The sequence below is a fragment of the Octopus sinensis genome, linkage group LG6 (genome assembly GCF_006345805.1).
Source record: "Octopus sinensis linkage group LG6, ASM634580v1, whole genome shotgun sequence".
Taxonomy (NCBI): Eukaryota; Metazoa; Mollusca; class Cephalopoda; order Octopoda; family Octopodidae; genus Octopus; species Octopus sinensis.
In genome coordinates, this window is record NC_043002.1 from 54443076 (window position 1) to 54462071 (window position 18996).

The 18996-nt window shown below is 36.0% G+C and overlaps 1 protein-coding gene across 11 annotated transcripts in view; it reads left to right on the forward strand.

Annotated features, from left to right (window-relative positions):
* LOC118763919 (putative protein TPRXL) overlaps window positions 1-18996 on the forward strand; it is a 185423-nt gene that overhangs the window by 11580 nt on the left and 154847 nt on the right. For 2 of the 11 annotated variants that reach the window (XR_004999687.1, XR_004999690.1), the window contains one exon: window positions 2525-2663. The exons of the other annotated variants lie outside the window; for them this stretch is intronic. The gene's annotated coding sequence lies outside the window, so the exon portion shown is untranslated. Of the gene's footprint in view, window positions 1-2524; window positions 2664-18996 lie in introns of those variants that run through there. 11 annotated transcript variants of the gene reach the window in all.

Genomic DNA, 18996 nt, shown 5'->3' on the forward strand with positions numbered 1-18996 from the left:
GAGATGAATGCACTAGTATGGTCATGTGATGTGTATGGACGAGGACAGCTGTGCAAAGAAGTGCTGATCCCTAACTGTGGAGGGAACCTGTGGTAGAGGTAGACTCAGGAAGACATGGGATGAGGTGGTGAAGCATGATCTCTGAAATCTGGGCCTCACAGAGGCAATGACCAGTGACTGAGACCTTTGGCAGTATGCTATGCTTGAGAAGACCCATGAAGCCAAGTGAAATTGCAGTCATGGCTGATGCTGGTGTCACGTAACCGACACCCATGCTGGTGGCATGTACAAAGCACATTTTGAGCATTGAGCCTCACAAAGACAAAGTGATTGAGCTCCTTTTGAGTGTTGGGCCTCACAGAGGCAATGACTGAGACCTTTGGCATTATGCTGTGCTTGATAAGAAGACCTGTCAAGCCAAGTAAAACTACAGTCATGGCAGATACTGGTGTAAATGGCACCTGTGCTGGTAGCACACTCTCGGAATGGTTGTTGTTAGGAAGAGCATCCAACTGTAGAAATCATACCAAAACAGACTGGAGTCTGGTGCAGCCTTCCAGCTTGCCAGCCCTGGTCAACCATCCAACCCATGCTAGCATGGACAACGAATGTTAATTAACGACGATGATGATGATGATGATATATATATATATATATATGACAGGCTTCTTTCAGTTTCTGTCTACCAAATCTATTCACATGTCTAATTTTGGCATGGTCCCTACAGCCCTTTCTAACACCTATCACTTTACAGAATGTACTAGGTGCTTCAACATGGCACTGGCAGGGGTGCTTTTCATATGGCACCATGAATCTACAAGATTAGAATCACTCAGCTGAAGAGAGATGCAGGGATCGTGCTTGATGTAAGGACAACTATGATTTCACTTAGCTTGACGTGTTTTCTCAAACACAGCAAAGTCTCAGTCTGTTATCATTCCCTTTATGAGGCCTAAAATCTGCAGATCCTTTCTCAATATTTTGTCCCACGTCTTCGTGTTTGTGTTTGTCCCCCACCACTGCTTGATAACTAGAGTTGGTTTGTCTATGTCCCCATAACTTAGTGGTTTGGCAAAAGACACCAGCCATTCAAAAATGAGTAATGGTGTCAATTTCTTCAACTAAACCCTTCAAGGTGGTGCTCCAACATGGTCACAGTTCAGTGACTGAAGCGAGCAAAAAATAAAAGATATATGTGTGTAATTCTGATCAGATGAGTAATTCTGTTCTTCAATAAGAAATGTGCCTCTGTATGTGTGTGTGTGTGTGTGTGTATGCATATATCTATGTATGTATATATATATGTATATTTATCTATATACATATGTATATAAATATATGTATGTGTGTATATATATATATATATATATATATGTTTACACTCACACACAAACATACATATATATATATATATATATATCTTTCTTTCTTTATGGTTCCAATTAGGGTCTCTTTCATTAATTGCTGTTCATTCAGTAGAATAAGATATGCTATCTGATGACTCTATATATGTATATTCTTTTATTCTTTTACTTGTTGCATCATTGGTGTGTGCCTATGCCGGGATACTGCCATTAAGAGTTTTAGTCAACCTTATAACCCATTTATTTTAACCTTGTACTTATTTTATTGATCTATATTTTCCAGTGTGTATCTATCCTTATATATAAACTGTTAATATCTGTATAGAAATTTCTGTGTATCCTTTCAATTTATACCAATTACAAATGCCATTAATTTCTTGTGCTGATTTCCAAAAGTATACCTTTCAAAGTGTGAGGTTAATGTGGCTTTTGATGGGTTGAAAGAACAAAGTAACTCAATGGTCTTGTGTTCAAATCCACTGATTCCATTTTGTTATGGGACAGTGGGGTTAATTCTATATATTTCAATTCAGCTAGTTGTCAGAAATTCTATATATTTCAGTCCAGCTATTTGTCAGGATAGAATGATGTGTCAATTAGAGTAACACCTTGGTTGCGTCAGTACAAAAATATGTGAACCCTGCATAGATGCAGGAGAAAAGTAAAGGAAAAAAAAAATCTAAGTGGAAGAAGCAGCTCCTCTGATCTCTATAGGTTCCTCTCAGACTAGTGAAATTTATGTGGATGACTTTAGAAGATATTATTTCTGGTAGGCTATCTTCCCATTCAGGTTGACAAAATTAGATATAAGCATTGGCTCTTTCAAGTCTTTAAGGACTAAAGAAAGATATAACATAAAAAAAGAAATTTTGTGCTGCAATTGATTTCTGTGGTTATCAATGTTAATATAAGATTAGCAGAAATGTTAGAACATCAATCAATATACCTTGCAATATTTAGTTGCAGATCTTTACATTCTGAATTTAAATCTTTTTGAGGTCAACTTTGCCTTTTGTCCTTCCAGAGTCTGTTCTGCATTTTCCATCATACAAACCAACATAGTATATAGTGTAAACAATGAAACATCACCACTATCTTTCCAAATCCTGGAAATTTTAGTCCTCCAAAGTTTTCTTACAATCTTTTTTTTTTTTTTGCAGTAAATTTTGGCCTGAAAAATTCAACTTATACACCAAAAAAATAAGGTTCCAAGGAAGTATCAGGGTCAATTTGATTGTTTACATCCTCTTCCAAATTTGAGGATTGGTGGCTGTATAAGTAATCAATATTGTTGTGAAGCTTTTGGAAAGTATAAACATTACATGATTTTCGTTTTTCTTCTAGCATTCATCTGTGTTACATTACATAGAGCATGTATAGTAATTTTTGTATTATATCATAATGACACATATGACATTATTCATCCTATTCATGTTGTTGACTTGCAGTCAGCTGATTTAAGTGGGTTCTAGTCAGCCAGTGAACCAGTTAATCAGTAAAAAGGTCAACATCAAGTTTCCTTTCATTAAGCTCTCTAATTGTGACCAATGCATAAAAGCTTAACTTTTAATGGCAATTGTATTGTAAAATCGACAAGTGATTCCTTGGCTTGCAGTGCTAAGCTCAATTTTTCCCAGAGGAAAATTTACCTGCACTAGATTGGTGCTCTATCCAGATATTATGTGAATGAGTGGGTAGGAGTAAAAGACTTATCAAGTTAGTGCTATAGAAACCAATAATAATGACAAACACAGTGGTGTGTGAAGGTCCATGATCAGACAGATGACACCATTAGTTCACTGCATGACTTAGTGATTGAAAAATGTTGTCAGGTTGATGAAATTCAGTAACCATTACAGCTTGGATCTCTCTCTCTCTCTCTCTCTCTTTCTCTCTCAAAAAGCAACAAAATTTTATACATCAGTCATTTATACATTAATCATTTTATCCATTAGTCAGAAAGGGAAGGCTTCAAGCAGGTAGTATTGTGAGAGCATTGGATAGAAAGCCTTGCAGTTTGTATTGGATGTCTGCATTCTCAGTTCAAATCCTCTCAAGGTCAATATTACCTTTCACCTTTTGGGGATTAATGAATGAAGTACCAGTGCAGAGCTGTTGATTGGTGGAATTACTAGAGTATTGAACAAGTTGTTTTATTGTATCTGTTCTGGCATTTTGCACTGTGTTTAAATTCCACATCCTATTGTTGGTCTTGTACTGGGAAAAGAACTGGATCTTTTCCTTTTGATGGACAGAATTCAACACAATTTCTAGTTAACTAAACAATTTGAAACTTCGTATACTGGTAGAATGTGTCAAAAGAAAACATTATTTTCACTTGGCTTTTTTGAGAAAATTGTAATTTGTAAGTTTAACGTAGTTTAATTCTTCGAATTTTAACCAATGAATTGCCAGCATTTGAGCTCAAATCATTTGCTGCGTTATCGCTATTGATAAACAAATGAGGAGACGCACGCCACATACACACACACACACACATATATTCAGATACATACACACGTACACTTGCACACACACACACACACTCTCTCTCTCTCTCTCAAACACATGCATATACATTTGCACAAGCACATAGTAATTAATATATAAGCGTACACACACATAGAAACGTACACACACATGCACACAAGCATACATACACGTTCGTCATACACACACATACGCACACAAGCATACATACACATTTGTGAGTTCGCACTGGTGTCGATAGAATCGACTTAATACTTTTGTATCTCATGCTTTGTCCCCTCTGTGTTTTGCCCCTTGCCGGACAAATTTACACAAAAGGTAAATAAACCAGAAATGGGGTGGGGGGTGGGTCAATGTTTCATCATTTCGGGGTCGATAAATTAAGTACCAATTATGCACTGGTGTCAAGGATTTTTTTCCTAATTTATATCACAGCCTCCGACAAGCTGGGGCATCCTTTTATGAAAAAATATTTCGCAAATTTTTACAATACGACCCACACTCCACGCGCACCCTCATATCCCACTCTAGACCAATTTAGGCATATTATTGTTTTGTTTTTGTTGTTTTTGGCCCTTCAAAACCATGGGTAAAAAAAAATAAAGAAAATATTCAAAAAATATCGTTAATATTTTTATTGGGCGACGAAATTCATCGATTTAAGAGATATGGCTGTTATTTCTAGCCTCCTCATTTGTTTATCAATATCGATGAGCGAGACAAACAGAAGAGAGAAGGATGAATAACACGTGTGTGTGTGTGTGTGTGCGCGCTGTTTATGTTGTAAGAGGATGTTGTCTGAGTTTTTAGACGCAGCAAAAGAACCTTCAAGATCCAATGAACACTGATAGTCCTCTAATGTCAGAAAGTATGATGTGTTAATTAGAGCAACAACTTGGTTGCATCAATATAAAAACATATGGAAAGAGGATAAAGCTAAGAGAAAATTTTTTTTAAAAATCATAAGTGGAAGGAGCAGTTCTTCTGATCTTTATTGGATCCTCCCAGACTGGTCTTAAATAAAAAAGAGACATATTATCCAACAATCAAGAATTAATTTAAGATATTTTACATGCTTGATGAAAGAACAGTTTTGATTTGCAGCTCAAGAACAACTGTGGACATGTTCCAACCTCATCAGCATAGTACAGTCTACGTAAGTCTTTAGATCAATCGATTAATTATTACACACACTTTATTACTTCTGAAGTTAATAGTGTCATTTAAGGGAGATTTTATTGCTATTTTGAGCAAGTTGAGTGATCATGTAGAGGCTCTATCATTTCATTTTTGTTTTAAACAATCGTTATCCATTCTCTAAAGATGATGTATGATTGAATGAGTGAGTGATTGCTTTAGTATTTGATCAAACTTGATGACTGGTTACTAAATGTGGCTTAATGTATTGGATGGCTGGGTTTCTGTATGATTGAATGTGTGTATATATACATCAGAGAGAAGTAGAGGGAGGAAGAAAGAGAGAGAGAGAGAGAAAGAGGAGAGAGTGGGTGAGTGAGAATGATTGGATGAGAGTGAGTGCATGTGAGTCTGCTTAGAATTTATAGATTTTTGGTTAATATTAAGTTTGCATGGATTAACATGTGAACTATGCTTATATGCTTGTGTGTGTGTATGTGTGCATATATAGGTGTGTGTGTATATATATATATATATATACATACACACACATATTCACACAGATACAGACACATACAATGCACAAACATGTAAGTATACAATCAGTACATAATATATATATAAGGCAATCTTTATATCCTACAAAACATGGATGTATCATTATAGCACTGAATGCTGTGCTATTTGCACTGAGAGGTCAATATAGAAGTATGGTGTTAAGAGTACAATACATGTTTGTGCTCTTAGCATCATACTTCTATATGAGTGGACCTCTCAAGGCAGATATTGTAGTAGTTAGTGCTTTAATAATATTAGGTTTTTCCGAAAATAATGGCCAATTTCAGTAACATAATTTTATTCTGGAAAAATTAACAATAGAAATGTTTTGATTAGTCAAAGTATGAGCTGTGAACATCTATGCATCTCTGCCATCGAGCAATGAAATTATTTATGCCTCGTTGATAAAAACTCATTGGCTTTTATGCTAAGGAATCTTTGAAAGCTGATTCCACCTCTGGTTTGGACCTGAAAGTTTTATCACTTAAGAACGTGTTTAAATGCTTTAAAAATGGTAGTCAGTGGGTGAAAGATCAGGAGAATATGGAGGATGTGGTTGAGTCTCACACCCCAAGTCTGTGAATTTTTGCAGTGTCATTCTTGCAACATGTGGATATGCATTATCATGGAGCAGAATTGGGCCAAGCTGATTCACCAATGCCGGTCTCATTTGTTGCAATTGAGCATTCATTTCAGTGAGTTGATTGCAGTAAACCTCTGCAGTAATACTCTCTGGTTGGCTTCCAGAAAGCTGTAACGGACAGCATCAATTGCAGACCACCAGACAATCACCATAATCTTTTGCTGATGCAACTTTGGCTTTGGGAAATGTTTGCAAGCCATTGACTTTTCGTCACAAGTGACTATTCAGTCAAGAAAAGGATCATTGGTGTTTCGCAGAAAGAGCATTGAGCACACTTTAAAATGCCAAACTTTTTGATTTTCGTTGAGCTCATGCAGTACCCATTTATTGATCTTTTTAACCATACCAATCTTCTGCAGATTGTGTGAGTCCATTGCAATACAAACACCAAGTGCCTGAGACATTTCTCTGACATTTTGACATGGCTTTTCTTCAACAATAGAAAGCAATTGTTTATCATCAAGACTGCATGACGGTCCTCGACCATCTTCATCTTCAAGGCTCTCATCACCACCACGGAATTTCTGAAACCACCTTCTACTGTGCAATCACTTGTGGATCCCTCTCCCCATGCTCTGTTGATATTGGCAGCAGTTTGAGAGGCATTGTGCCCAAGCTTGAACTCATGCATGAAACGTAAGCGAAGGTCCTTTTGTGTTATGTTCATAATTAAGGGCGCCTATGCTTCAAGAATGTTTTCTGTCTGAAATAAGTAGAAAATTATTAAGTTTGTCAAAATTTACCTAAAATACAATTGAAATACTATGATAAAATTGCATTTCAAAACACAACACTTAGAGCAGCCATTATTTTCAGAACAACCCAATACATCCATGTATTATTGGCTATAAAGATTGCCTTTTGCTATTAGTACTGCTTTCATAGCTATTATAGCACATGCATTGTTTGTAGTTGAGTTTATCAATAGGTCAGTGTCTTTCATCCTACTTCTGTAACCTTCTCAATAAGTTTCTTGAATCTGTTTTGGCTTTTGTGATGTGATGTTTGGTCCTTATACATTAAATTTATCCCTCTCATTTCATTTATATTTTACTTGCAGCCTTACATGGCATTGCCTGGGTTCACTTATTCATGATGTTCCCATATGCGAAATTTCAGATACCTAGGTGCAAAACAGTGGTCTACAATTTGGAACATAGTTATACACAAACCTGCATGCACTCACATATATGCACACACAAATTCAGTATATTTTTGATAACTTCCTTGCCACAAATATTGCTCATTATCTGCAGATTGTCTAAGAATATTGTGTGTGCATGTGTATAAGTAAATTTCTTTGTGATGTTCATTCACCATAACATATGTATGTATGGATGTTTATATATTTGTTTTTCTCTGAGTTTTATTGAAGTTCTTGAGAGAGTTCAAGCGAGTTACTAACATAATCACGAGACCTTTTGAGTTAGGAGAGTTCCCAGTGTTTGTAAATATTTGGTTGAGTTGGTGTGTTGGTTGAATTGTCGTTGCATATACTCAAATGTGCGCATATATTCACATAAGAACCTCAGACATATGTATGCATATATGTATGTATATATACATAAGAAGAGATCTGTATCCATGCATAGATCTAAATCTATTTTTGTACTGATTCCCAATATATCAGCATATAATTCAGTATGGGAGAAGCCGAGATCCTCTTGTAATCTAATTTTCGTTACTGCCACTGAGAAATTTTGATGAACATAGCTAAACATACCCACTGACTGGAATTCTTGTGATAAACACATTCTTGCCAGTAGTATATTCTGTCAGTTTTGTTGCTTTAGTTAAATGTGATATTAGTTGTTTGACTACTAACTTTGTACCATTCCACAAACGTGGAGCATCCAAGTTCCTAAGAAGAATTTCTTGATAATTCATGTGTGTGTGTGTGTGTGTGTGTGCGTGTGTGTGTGCGTGTGTGTGTGTGTGTACATATTGCTTGCTTCGCCGTAAATTTGCGACGTACAAGCGATGCTGTTGTTGTCAACATATCCGCTCAATTCGCCATTTCAGTGCTATGCTACGTGGAATAAGGCACCTGACTGTAAAACAATGCCTCAATTCGTCTAACCCATGCAAGCATGAAAAGACGGATGCAAACCGCACGATAATACATTCATATGTGCATAAGTATGTATCGATGCTACTATAGTATGCAGTCTACTTCGAGCCAGTGGAACTAAAATGAAAGTAATAATTAAAAAACACAACACACGAAGCTGAAACAACCGAGCAGATAAATCCCTGTCGCCCAAAATAAAAAAGAACATAGGTAATGTAGTTTTGTATTCCCTGCATATCGAAAAAGATGGGATAACCACATCCGGAATGTCCTGTATCATATGTCATCTCAGTCAGAACCTTGATCGTTAAACAATGATCATTTAATATATATCCGTTACTATGATAAAACAAAAGTATGGAATTTAAAAACAAATAATTATTGTATAAAAGCTTTTCCTGCTATACACTCGGTATTTTTGAAATGTCATAAATAAATCACCTACATTTTTTCTTGACGTTCTCTAGCGAATATAATCAAGATGTAATTGAAACAGCTCACTGCTAAAGCATCTATTTTTTTCTCTTTTTTTAGAATATGTATCACTGAGCCTTGATAGTTCAATCTCCTGCATATTTATTTTTGTCAATGGATTTACATAATTATCTTGGTGTCTTACCGTTAAATGGTAAATCAATGGCATTTAGATTCCCACATGTAGGCGAATTATCTTAACCACTGTATCAGTTTTACATCTTCTAAATGATTGGGATTAGAGCTTTCCTGTTATGCCGTTGCATCTAAAAAAATATGGACAGCCAGAAGCTTGCTTGAGACCAAACCCCATAAGGTCCATTAATATTACATCAGTGTCTCTTGTTTTGTACAACTGCATCATTACCTTAGGTGAAAGGAATTCTCTGCTGACCAGCAAATCTTGCCTGAGTCGTTTGGATGGGGGTTACCTCAGCGCCAACCACCTTACCACATGCACGATAAGAAACGATGGTGTTAAAAAAACTCTCAGCATCCGTACCAGTTCATTATACTATTAAAAGTAAGGCGGCGAGCTGGCAGAGTCGTTAGCACGCCGAGCTCAAATTCTGAGTTCAAATTCCGTCGAGGTCGACTTTGCCTTTCATCCTTTCGGGGTCGATCAAATAAGTACCAGTTACGCACTGGGGTCGATGTAATCGACTTAATCCGTTTGTCTGTCCTTGTTTGTCCTCTCTGTGTTTAGCCCCTTGTGGGTAGTAAAGAAATAGGTATTTCGTCTGTCTTTACGTTTACGTTCTGAATTGAAATTTCGCCGAGGTAGGGATGGGAAAGGGTATTGAGTGTTTCTTTAAGAACATTTTTTTTTAAAATTCACAGATTCCTAATCTCTGTATTTTTCTACGTGGATTTTAAATAATTGAAAAAAGTTTAAAATTATAAAATTGGGGTGGGAGGAAGGAAATTAAAATTTCGAAAACGTGATTTTTGGCCAAAATCATATTCCCGTATATCGAAAATCCGAAGAAATTTAAGAAAAAAAAAAAAAGAAGCGGAATGGGTGATACGGCAAATGTGCCAATAATTGTGCCAAAAAACATGGTTTTTGGTCATTTACCGTTGACAAATAGGGTTTTGTGCATCACAAATGCACTCATAACATTCTTTGTACATTGCTGCATTTTTTGATAACAAAAACATTAAAACTGGCAACGTAAATTAGAAGAAAATCAGAATATTGCCCCAAAATCACCTAAAAATTTTGCGACCTGCCCTCGTTTTCGAGGTTATTTATGTAGTAAAAAAGAGTTGTGCAAAAAAACATATTTTATTTGATAGCCGAAAGATTACTGAACCTTTTGATACCTCATACGTCCAAATGAACGATTCAGTTTTCGAATACATAAGGAACATAAGCACCACACACACACACACATACACTTTTATAGATATAGATAGATATATGTATAGTGATATATTTATGTATATATATATATGTATAGTTATATTTATGCATATATACGTATAGTGATATATATGTATGCATATATAGTGATATATATATATATAAATATATATATATATATGGGGTTCGAATGTCCTGTCCATGTTTATTGTATCGTCTTCTATGAGTTATACGTTCTTGTCCATGTTGTATTTTTCTACATACCTTAATATATATATATATATATATATATATATATATATATATATATATATATATATATATATATATAGTTGGAATTTACAAAAAAAAAAAACAAAAGCAAAAGACGAAGACAGGTGTGTAAACAATAAACAGGTGTATTAGTTTAACGCTCGGGAACATGAGAAAGTCTTTTACGTTTCGAGCCTACGCTCTTCAACAGAAAGGAACACGATAAAATAAACAGAGAGAGAATTAAAAAAAAACACAGTGACTAACGGTCGATCATATAATGAAGAAGTAATGTGACAATGCATTACGGAGCATATATTACAAACAATTAACAATTATTTATGAATCTATCAATGGCCAAACATATTATCATAAAATACATAGAATCACCGGGTATGAATTGGGAAAATTAGATGATTAAAAAGTAATGTAATAATACATTACGGAGGATATATTATAAACAATTAATAATTATTTATGAATATAGGCGCAGGAGTGGCTGTGTGGTAAGTAGCTTGCTAACCAACCACATGGTTCCGGGTTCAGTCCCACTGCGTGGCATCTTGGGCAAGTGTCTTCTGCTATAGCCCCGGGCGGACCAATGCCTTGTGAGTGGATTTGGTAGACGGAAACTGAAAGAAGCCTGTCGTATATATGTATATATATATATATGTGTATGTGTGTGTGTTTGTGTGTCTGTCCCCCTAGCATTGCTTGACAACCGATGCTGGCGTGTTTACGTCCCCGTCACTTAGCGGTTCGGCAAAAGAGACCGATAGAATAAGTACTGGGCTTACAAAGAATAAGTCCCGGGGTTGATTTGCTCGACTAAAGGCGGTGCTCCAGCATGGCCACAGTAAAATGACTGAAACAAGTAAAAGAGTAAAGAGTAAAGAGTAATATCAATGGCCAAACATGTAAAGACTACTTTCTCTGTTAGGCTTCCAGTGATACTACTCCACCTCTTATGTGTCAATAGCTTGCACTGGGTGCATCTTGTGTACGACTTTGCGGTGGCTCGAATTTACCGGTCTTTTCTCATAAACGCTGTACATATTCAAAACTTGAATATGTAGATAGAGGTTGACACATTTCTTTTGCCTGTCGGGATACATGTTAGCCCCGAGGTAAGGTCTTGTATTGATTTCTATCTATAGGAATATTCCCCTGTCGAGACGAATGGATCCCTTAATAGGTCTCTAACGTCGAAATTGCAATAGGGAATTAACCAGTTATTTTTAAGATGTGGATTCTATTTGTCATGTCGCCCGCAGACAGCTTTTATCGTATAGAGAAATAATATGAGTGATAAAAATGGCTTTATAGCGGTTTTGACTGCTATTTCTAAACATGTAAGGGTTCTGAAACATTCTTAGTTATAATTGTGATTTGTTCATAATTATAAACATCTTCTTCTTCTTCTTCTTCTTCTTCTTCTTCTTCTTCTTCTTCTTCTTCTTCTTCTTCTTCTTCTTCTTCTTCTCTTTTATATATATATTATATATATATATATATATATATATATATATATATATATATATATATATATATGTGTGTGTGTGTGTGTGTGTGTGTGTGTGTGTTGAAAGCTTGCTAAATGTAGAGAATGCATGGGAGAAGGAGAGCCTGACTAATGTGGATTCAACAGTGGGGCCGGCTATCCGAATCAACAATGTCTTAGTAAAGTAGTTAAGGATCTGAAGACGGAAAGCCTCCGACCCCTTAGGTTTCACTGCTGAGATGCTCAAAATATCTGTCAGAGTGGGATCTGACTTGGTCACCCGTATAGTGATGAAAGTTGCAGAAAGGGTCATAGCTCAATTAATTAGGAAGAGAGTTAGCACAGATGAGATGCAGTTTTGTTTTGTGCCAGTGAGAAGCACCACCGATGCTATCTTCCCGGTGAGGCAACTATAGGAGAAATACTTGACCAAAAATAAACTTCTGTATCTGGATTTTGTTGACACGGAGAAAGCCTTTGACAGAATCCCCCGATCCCTTATCTGGTGGGCAACGCGGAAGCTAGGGATAGATGAGTTGTTAGTGAGAGCTGTACAAGCCATGTACAGGGATCCTGTCTGTAAGGTGAGAGTCGCCAATGAGTATAACAAGGAGTTTAGTGTACAAGTAGGAGTCCGCCAAGGATTGGTTTTTAGCCCCGTCTTGTTCATCATGGCCATCCTCGCTATAACCGAGGAATTTAAGACTGGCTGCCCTTGGGAGCCCCTCTATGCCGATGACCTTGTTCTTATTGTTGAATCACTACCAGAACTAGAGAAGAAATTTCAGGTATGGAAGTACGGACTATATTCAAAGGGCCTTAGAGTTAATTTAGCAAAAACCAAAGTATTAATAAGTAGGAAAACAAACAAATCACATATCTCTTCAGGGAGATGGCTCTGCTCGATATGTAGAAAAGGTGTTGGTAGAAATTCCATAAGATGCACCCAGTGCATGTTATTGACACATAAGAGGTGTAGCGGTATCACTGGAAGACTAACAGAGACAGTAGTCTTTACATGTGGCAGATGTGCAGGTGCATTAAACACCAAGAATGTACAAAATCAAAAAAATGCTCTCTCAAATGTCAGTGGTGATCCTTATAAGTAGTAGACAGTTTCCCTTATTTAGTCGACCAAATTAGTAGTTGGGGAGGCTGTACTGAAAGCATAGCTGCTAGAATAAGAATAGGCTGGGCAAAGTTCAGAGAGTTACTACCTCTGTTAGTAACGAAGGGCCTCTCTCTCAGAGTAAAATGCAGATTGTATGATGCCTGTGTACGAACAGCTATGCTACATGGCTGTGAGATATGGGCTGTGACTAGAGGACATGCGAGGGCTTGAAAGAAATGAAGCCAGTATGGATAATGTCAGCGTGCATATAGGACAGAGTGTAATTGATTTGAGAGAAAAACTGGTATACGAGGCATTTGATAGAACGTGCAAGAAAGAAAACTGCGTTGGTACGGCTATGCAATGCGTATGGATGAAGGTATCTACATCAAGAGGTGCCAATTTCAAATTGTAGAGGGAACATGTGGAAGGGTAGACCTAGGACGATGTGGAACGAAGTGGTGAGAAAGGATCTACGGATGTTGGGACTCACAGAGGGGATGACTGTGGATCGAGATTCCTGGCGGTTTGCTGTGCTTGAAAAGACACGTCAACTTAAGTAAAAAGCGTGGGTGTCCTTGCATGCAGGCTGTCCTCTGCATCCTTTGCCAGTTGAACATTCCTAACCTTGCGGGCTCGTGGGCGCTGGTGTCACGTAAAAAGCACTAGTACAGATGCCACGTAAACGTACTCGTGCCGGTGCTGGGTAAAAGCACCCACCACATTCCGTAAAGTGGTTGGCGTTAGGAAGGGCATTCAGTCGTAGAAACCATGCCTAAACAGATATGTAGCCAGGCAGCCCTTCAGCTGGCCAGCTCCAGTTAAACTGTTCAACCCATACCAGCATGGAAAATGGACGATAGATGATAATGATGACTTCTCTCTCACTCTCTTTCAATATATATATATATATATATATATATATATATATATATATATATATATATATACACACAAATTGAGATAGGGGTTGTAAATGCAACCCTCCATGGGATAACATATATCCAATATACTGCTAGTGAAGTACCCAACAAAGTTAATACATAAATGTTAAGAATTGCGATGCAATTAATTCATTTACTGTATTATATGGGCAAAAGTAAAATGTTTTACCACAAATTAATAACACAAAATAAGAAAATGGAGAAATACATCTAAATCAATTATCAACTACCAGATAATACCCAATCACATAATTTATTAAACCACTACATATGAACATTAAGGTCAAACATAATAATATAGAACAAAACAGTGTACATAAAGGAGTAATATGATACAATAAGTACAGTATGTATAAGTGAATATAAATAAATATAAATATAAATATAAACTACATCTTACAGCTGTTTCGGCCATGCAGATATGGGTGTCTCATTTTGCTCATATTAGCCATGTGTGATAGGTCAATATGTAGTTATAAATGAGACACTTACAAAAATATCCCAAGGCCTCTTCGGAGATTATGAAATGCAAGCTAAATTAAATTAAATATGAATATCAGGGGAGGTACACCCATACAAGGGTGGGTACATACCCATAATATATCATATACACATACATATGAGTGCATATACTCATACTCCTATACATATATATATACATATACATAATAATATAAATCAATATACATACATATGTTCCATATTCACTGTTACAGTTTTTAACTTATTTCTCCATTTTCTTATTTTGTATATAAATATATATATATATATATATATATATATATATATATATATATATATATATAATTAGTGAATGGAAGAAATGGAGTTGAACGAAGATTGTACAGAATTACTTTTATTACATTCTACACGTGTTTCAAAGGCCACAATTTTCCAAATTCTGATTAAATAAGGATACCATATTGCAGAGCTTTCTCTTCAGGAAAAACCAGGAATTACGTTGTCAGAACAAAACAAAACAGAGGCGCAGCAAAGCAATTCGAACGAGGACGCTCCTTAAGAGCCCATGGGTAAACTGTTTATCAATGTACGTTGAAATCGGGGGGTTGGTGGGCGCCGGCAAAAGGTCCGTTGGAGTAAATCCAGGTCAGGCCGCGGTCAAATCTAGTAGGTGAGGAATTAATGAGAACAAGGGGTGTGGAGATGTTCTGTGTGACCAAAACTAATGTTCTGAATATTTTAAGAATACAGGGTGTATTTTTTAGGTGCGAGACAAAACCTGCCTAAAAGCATGTATGTGTATACTAGCCTATGTGTGCGCCGCCGTATGTTGGCGAGGGGCGCTAGATAATGAGCACTGCTGAAAAAAGCCTGTCAGGTGGCTGAAATAATTCTGTGTTCGTGTGTTCGTCTGTGGCCCGTATAATCCGTAACAAGAAAATTCATCTTTCCATTTCAACAAACAAATATATATATATATATATATATATATATATATATATATATAATATATATATATATATATATATATATATATGTAGAAGATTGAAAAGGATCACACGAGTTGATATGTATAAGGAAAAGAAGACAAGATAGAAAATGCTCAAATAATTTCATCATGAAGAACATTTTAGTACCGGTTTCAGTCATTGCGACTTTTTTCAACTTAGAGTAATGCATGAAAAACAATTAAATTATGGAAAAATTAAATGAAAATTTTTTTAAAAATATTTCCATAGTTTTCAAATGCAAAGGACATTTTCCTTTTTTCTGTCTGTCTCTGTCTCTCTTTTTTACTCATGTATATATATATATATATATATATATATATATATGCAAACATAAATGTGTGTGTTTGTGTAACTGGGTAGTCAGCAGTGGGAAAGCCGCACTGATGGAATTTTTCTAGTTAATTGAGAGTGGTGGGAGGAAGAAAGTTATTCTCGGAGTGATCCCAGTGTAGTTGTGATGTTTGAAAAAAGGAACTATTAATAAAGCTATTGATATTGAGCAAATAGAAGACATATATATATATATATAATGAGAGATAAAAATAAAGATAGATAAAAATACGATGCGAGAAATACTGGAGGGTGAATGTACAGTATAGAGGGAGGGGGAAATGGAAGGCAGGGAGTAAGAGTGAATGATTGAGAAGTTAAGGAAGGTCGTGGATTTGACTTCATGGGATGGAACAGGTGGGTGAGGTTTGGCAGGGAAAAAAGATAAAAATTGAAGCGAAGAAGAAGAAGAAGATGAATTAAAATGAAGTAATAAAATATAGAAAAAAATGAAAGCGAAAATAAGTTAAGGAAGACGCTGAAATAAAAAGATATTTGGAGAAAAGTATGAAATGGGAAAAATAAAAATTTTATACTAGAAATAGATAAAACACGAAAAACAAAACACATACACAGACACGCGCGCGCGCACGCACACACACACACACACACAATGCTGTAGGTTGTAGGAGGTCAGTTTTAAATGGAAGATGCAATGGAATCGGAGTTCAAAATAGGGGCTGGAAATAACTTTACCAATTTCACTCAGAGCCGTCCCGGGACAATAGTAGAAGATACTTGTTCAAGGTGCCGTATAGTGGGACTGAACCCAGAACCACGTGATTATAAAGTAAGCTCTTTAACCGCACACACGCGCACACAAATATATATACCTTTTATCTTTTATTTGCTCCAGTCAGTGGACTGTGGCCATGCTGGGGCACTACCTTGAAAGATTTTAGTCGAATGAACCGATCACAGTACTTATATTTTGACAGCCCTATATTTATTCAATCAGTCTCTTTTATCGAGCCGCTAAGTTACGGAGATACAAACAAACCAACAGCGATTGGGGAACTAAGACATACACATAGACACACACACTCACACACGCGCACACATTTGTCTACCATGAACGAACAAAGTATACTGCGTATAATTTTCAAGAGAATTTTTTGTTAAAACTTTATTGTATGTTTTATTTACTTGTTAATTAACGCACACCTCATTCAGAGGTAACTCATGCCCCATCAAAATACTGTCATACTCTATACTGTGGAGCGTGCGGCCCATTTCAAGAAACACAAACATGAAGCCCCCACTTCAGATGCTCGCTTGTAATTTTTATTTAGATTAGATTTGCTTTTATTGAGTAAAAGTATGATCGAGGTTATTCTGCAATAATCCAGGATTTGTGTAGGCACACTGAACCCAGGATCGTATTATTTAAGGTATCCTTTTGCAGGACGAAAGAACGTTATTTGAAGGAGATTAGTCTACTGTATCAAGCGAGTCGTGGGATATCGTAGAGGCGCCCTCATTAGTTCACGTTGAAGAAGTTTTCACTCTTGTATATTGTGTCTGTGAGACACGATTTCCAAGAGTGGAGAGGAAACGGAAATTTATGAAGATTTTCGTTGTGTGGCAAGTGTGAAGTTGATAACAAAACGTGCAGTGAGTAATCTTTATGAACAAGAATATTACTTATAAAGCTATCAGGAGGATTATACGAAATTAGTTAGTGGTAAAGGACAAGGAGACTTGAGCGATGTAGAAAGATATCCCTTTGATGTAGGTAAACAGCTCTTATGCTTTGGAAGTGGAGTTCTTCTTCTGTATAGTTGTAGAATAACTGATTCAGTGCTATCGGCTTTAGCTGCGATAGCGGTGAAGATAAATGTACCCAGGAAGATGATACCACTTACCCGCTTAGGTGTCTCGGATAGTTCATTTGCTTCCAAGAGTTTTGAATTGACGGAGCTTGCAACAGATAGCAGTTTTTTGGGATGCAAGTGCTGTTGCGTGTTAGGACGTCAGTAGCCAGACGATCCGATGGGAACAGAGATGAGAGTAGCTGGGTAAAGAGTAAATGTTTCCGTGAACAAAAAAAAAGCCAAGAGCTTTTGGAGTGTTGATGAGAGGGTCAAGGAGACAAGAATAATAAATGTAAACAGTTAAGGATACTACACAATTCAGATTCCGCGTTACTCATGTCAGTCTCTAAAGAAGTGCGAGATAACAGCGGAATTGTTGTTGCTTAGATCCAATTCAACCTTCTCAGTTAATCTATGGCACTGGTTCTCAACCATTTTTTGCCTTTGGACCCTTTTGACCTTTATTTTACTCCACTGCTCCCCGCCATGTTAAAAAAATCCAATTATATTTTTTAAATTAAAAATATTGTTTGGAATTGTATAAAAACATTGTTAAAATATTCTGTGTAATGTTGAAATATAATCAATTTATTGCACCTAAACTTTAACAACAAAACCTCATATGGGCACGCGTTGAGAACCACTGATATATGGTCAACAGATTTATGCAAGCCATGGCCATCTCGTCCATTTTTTTTTCAGGAACAATATACTCCTGAGTGCATTAATGCAAACGCATCCTTTAAAGGTAGTAGAGTGTACTTTGAGGTGGATTTGGCTGATATTTCTAAGAATTTAAATGACCACGTAGAGTTGTATGCATTGAAGTCATCTTGTATGGAGGTGAGATAGATGCACTTGTTGGAGAAGTTAGAGTAGCGGTAAAGATAACAGATGAACTTAAAAGAATAAGGAAGGAGGACTGAGTTGAAATAGGTTGAAGCTTTTGTTGTTGATGCCCAGATAAATGAGGTAAATGGTTAGGAGAGTGGATCATATGATGCCTATATATATATATATATATATATATATATATATATATATAAAGATAAGTATGTATCTTTTTAAGATCTTCAAATTGTAAATTTTAATATTGTATAAGCCTTTGGAGTAATGATATTCTCCTTATGTAAATATTGTTGTTTATGTAATGATCTAATTATCGTAATTTTCTATGTTATTAGATATTAAATAAATTAGATAGACTTTGATAAAATTAGATATGTTTCGACTAAAGATTGGTCTAGGCCATGTCTAATTTAATAGCATAATTTATATTAGGTAATTATTCCCATTCATAATTATATTTATAGTACTTATAGTATTTATTTGATACTATACTACTAAGAATTGAATATTTCTATAAGTATTTTACATAAGATTTTGAAAGTCCGTTTAAGTTAGTTTATTTATATTTTGAAATTAGCTATTTCATCTTTAAATATGAAAAATTAAATTTATTAGGTTTT